Here is a 4,637-nt window from a genome sequence, read left to right as displayed (position 1 = left end):
TAATTACTTTTTTTTTTTCCCCCCCCTCCTTTTGAGTAATGCCTGTCCCGGGCACGGCGCTGGGGCACCCCGCCCGCCTGCCCTGCCCTGCCCCGCCCGCCCACCTTCGCGGAGAGGCGCTGGCCGTCCCCTCCCTTCGCTGCCGCGCCCCGCCCCGCCGCGGCGCCGGCTGTGCGCGGAGCGGCGCGGAGACGCGCCTGGGGAGGCTGAGCCCCCCCAGCCGCCCGCGCCCTGCCTGCCCCGGCGTGCGGCGTCCCGGCGCGGCCCCCACCCCCCCCCGCCCCGCCGCGGCCGGCCGCCCGCCCGCCGTCCCGCGCTCCGCGGGGCGCAACGCGCGCAGGGTCCGCGCACGCGGGTCCCGTCCCGGCGGGGCGGTGTCGGCCCCCGGCCGCCATCGCGCACGCCCGGCCGGGTCGGGAGGGGAGAATGCGCCGGACCGGTCGGAGGAGAGTGGATGGTTACCGCAAGCGGAGCCTTGGGCTTTTCGGCCGGATTTCTTTTTTGGGGGTTTTGTTCTGTTTTCTTTCAGGCCGCACGCGCTTACCTGTGTCTGCTCGCCTTGCGGGGTTCAGAGTGGCTTCAGATGAATAAAAGAAATAATAAACCCAGAGATGTGGTTGCACGCACAGGAGGTGGGCTTTCCAGGGAAACGCCCTGCAATTGAAGACCTTTGAGCCTGAGCGGGGAATGGCGTTTCTATTAAAAGCTAGTAGATTCAGGGATTTTTTTCACTCTGCTTCAAAAAAAATGATTACTGATGCGTAACTTTTTTTAATCTGCCAATCATAAAGCACGTCAAAAAGGAGTGGGTCGGTAGATACATTTCAATGTTTGTTTACATTCAAATGCACCATTAAGAGCCAAAAATTCTAAAAAATATTCCGCAGCCTTTGCGCCTTACGGTTTCTCACTCTTTCAGGCCAGTAAGAGGGATCAATAACCTGGTTGCGTCTGGAAGCATAAGGCATTGGCTTACTCTTTGAGGTCACCAATATTGTGGGTGGCAAGAAGGTAGAGGGGGCGTAACCATGAAACGGTTGCAGTGGGACCCTTGCACGTTTGCGTGGGCATGAGAAATGCTGGAATGGCTGAAACCGCAGACGTGTCCCCCTCTTAGTCCTATGGGCAATCCATAGGGCACAGGCTACACAAGCGTGTGCCCTATGGCTTGCCTACAAACAAGTGCATCCTGGGCCCGGCGTGCTGGGAAAGCGAGAGGTGGACTGCAAGAGTTCTTTGGGCACAGGGCACTGTGATAACCTGTGATAACATACACAACTGCGTGCTGCAGTACCCCATGGCACGTTGCTGTTGCAGGCTGGCTCTGCTGTTGGTTGCACCATAAACATACAACACTGCACCAGGCTCCGTCATACAGACTCAGTGGGAGCAGAGGAAAAATGGCTGCAATGTTTCATTTTTTTGTTTCAACTAGTAAGGCCCGATTTGTCTTAAGAAGCAACCTCGTACCCCTGGCCTTCAGTTAGCTTCACCTGGCGTGTCCCACCTCAGGTGTTCACCTAAGCACATGGCGAGAGAACCTGCAGCCCCCTGCAGCTGTACCCAGCCCTTCGCTTTTCCATAGTGGGTTTTGCAGCTAGGTGAGAAAGCACAGGGCCTAATTTCTAAGTATTTTAATTCCTTATGCTCTGTTCAAGTAATTGTGGACATAGAAAGGGAATGAATTTGTCTGGACCTGCAATCATTTCCAAATGTAGTAACCCGGAATACTAACCTTGTGGTCGGAACTTCATTTTTTGAGCTTTTTAATTCTTTGTTTAGTGTCAGTGTGGGACAAACCCACATCTGTCAGAACCGGTGCCTAGAGTCGGTTGACCCAGACTGTCTATTTCAAAGCCCTAATTAACAATCTTAAAACTTTGGCCTGGCTTTGTACCACTCCTGTTTTCCTCCTCCTACATGCCGTTCGGTACTTGCGGTAACACACTGGACACCTACACTGAGCATGAAGTTCCTTCTGTGTTGTGAGAAGTCTGCAAGAGTTCAAGGGGAGACTGGGCAAATACTGGCAGGAGAGATATAGGCAGGCGTAGCAACGGGATGGGGTCATGGTACCCTCAGCCCAAGGCTGGTGGAAGTGTCATAGCTGGCAGCCTTGCTCTTTTCCTGGGCATCAGCTTACGGCCACAGCTGGATAGGCCGTTGGGTCTGACACAACATGGTTGGTCGCTCATGTGCTCCTGTGCTTCCGTGAGCTTCTCCCGGAAAATGTTGAGCCTTCCTTGGTGTCAGTAACGTCAAAGTTGCTCTGCTGTTCAAAAATCCAGTTGGAAATTCCACCTGACTGAGTAAATGCCTTTTTGTCGCAGCACTTTCTAGAGTCATTCACGCCGTCTTCATCACCAGGAAGCATTTGTGCAGCAGAGAGGTATTTGAAAATGGGCTGGCCTGCCCATCGGAAGAGTTATGTTGTGTAACTGCGGTAAATCCCTGCCCTATTTGCTATGTATCCGTGAGCTTATGGACACATTTCGAGGCTTTTGTTTGAACGTGAGGGAACTCTCATGGCTGGAGCTCTGAATTAACTTTCTTCCTTTGCAGTGCTTTTGACCGTGGATGTGCATGGATATGCTGGTATTTAAAGTTCCCGTGAGTGCATTCTTAGGGCTAGAGTCAAAGAACAAGAATGTGAGGGGAAAAGCAGTCCTTTGTTTCATGCTACTTTGGGCACAGAGACCCTACAGACGTCCGCAACAGTCACATTATTGCAGAATGAATCCTCCAACAGTGTTAAGTCAAACTTTGATAGCGTTATGCATCATAGACGTGGAAAAAAAAATTTTAAAAAAGTTACTTGTAATTTGGCTAGCTTGGAGCCCACTTAGTATATGGGATTATTAAAGCATAGGCTCAGTGAGCACATGAATACGTATGAAATACTGGAGAAGAATTAGTGTGACTTTTGTAGATGGAAGTTGTATCTCACAGATCAACTGCGATGTAATGCTGGACTCAGTAAGCGCATTGCTAAGGTTCACCTAATCAGTGCAGGAGAGTTCAAAAAGTCTGATAAAGCCCATCACCAAAAAAATCCTAGTGAAAACTGCAACAGCAGGAGAGTTTTTACTGTGATCATAGGTGGTTTAAAATGAGGAAAAGAAGAATTATGGAAGTTCTGCTGTAGGGGAGGTTGACAGCTGGAACCTGTCCATATATTCATAAAAGATGTGGGAAAGGAGATTAATAGTAACACAATAACAGTGGAGAATTAGTCATATTCATGACAGCCAAATCTAAGGCTGACTACCCAAAGTTACACAAGAATATTACCATATTGAGTGAACGGGTGATAAATTGATAACTGAAATCCTAAATTAATATAATAATGGAAAGATTAACTAAAGTGATAAGAACAGAATGACAGGCTCTAGCCTTGCTGTTACCTCGCTGAGAATAGATTTGGGATAGTTCTCTGGGAATATCATGAGCTCAGTGACCAACGTCAATCAAAGGGAAATAAAACAGCAGTAATTATTTGGAAAGAAACAACATAAACCTCTTTATGTTTAATTTTATATATTCTCTGCAACCACCGGTACCGTCATATGTTAAAAACAGTTTGCAATTCTATTAACCCATTTCATAAAAGGAGTAGTAGAAGCAAAAATGGCACAAAAAAGCAACAAGAAAAGATTGTGGTTATGAAGACTAAGTGGAGCAGGATTCTTGAGCTTGGAAAAAAGAAGTGGGTGTGGTATGGCAGACATCTACACAATTGGTGATGATACAGAGAAGATGAGTTGGGAAGGACTGCTTACTGTTTCTCATAGTCAGGTACCAGAATAAGTAGACCACGGATATTAAAAGCAGTGCCACGTTTGGTTCAGAAAGTTGTAAAATGCTTACTGTTGGAAGCTGACAGGGTATATGACAGGAAGGAATATTCAGTATTTTCTGTTTTCTGCTCTTTTTCTCTGAAAACCAGCTACTTTCTACTGCTGAGGGCAGCAGACTATTGAGCTAGAAGAGCAAACCAGTTCTTACTGCTTCCTTAGGTAGTTCAGAGTACTTTCCTGGCTGGCTGTGCTCAACTCCTCACAACATGTGGAGCAATATAACACCGACAAAGGATTGGGAAAACATGGAAGCCACTTTTCCCTGGGCAGCAGGATGGTGCAACCTTTGCTAGTCAAGTAACCAAGATCCCGCAGCCAGATGTTTATGTTGGAAGCATCCTTGGATGTGAAATTTGCTTCCCTGGTAGGCCACCTCAGAAGACAGAGACCCAGCACATATTTTGGTCAGGGGTTTCTGTTACTGTGCATTGTTAGTAAAATGTGCTAAATGTTCTTAATTTAGGTCAGACGTACTAATTACCTTAAGGGTGCCTGAACAATAAACAACAATGACCCTAACTGAGAAACTAATTAGCTTTGAAAATTTGGCTTTCTTAATCATCAAAGAAGATGGGATAAAGCTCATCTTTAATTTAGAGAATTATTATTATCAGTGGTCTGAAGCCTTACACATTACTCATTCCCACACGAGGGTTGGATTGAATAAGACTCTGGAGTCTGTAGCCTCATGCTTTTGCACTTCTCTTCTTCTCATAATAAAGTGCAAGCATAGTCTGAAATTTAAGATGAAATCTCCTATTTTGAAATTGCTTTCATTTA

The sequence above is a fragment of the Aptenodytes patagonicus genome, chromosome 2, assembly GCF_965638725.1.
Source record: "Aptenodytes patagonicus chromosome 2, bAptPat1.pri.cur, whole genome shotgun sequence".
Taxonomy (NCBI): domain Eukaryota; kingdom Metazoa; phylum Chordata; class Aves; order Sphenisciformes; family Spheniscidae; genus Aptenodytes; species Aptenodytes patagonicus.
This window is presented reverse-complemented; position numbering follows the sequence as displayed.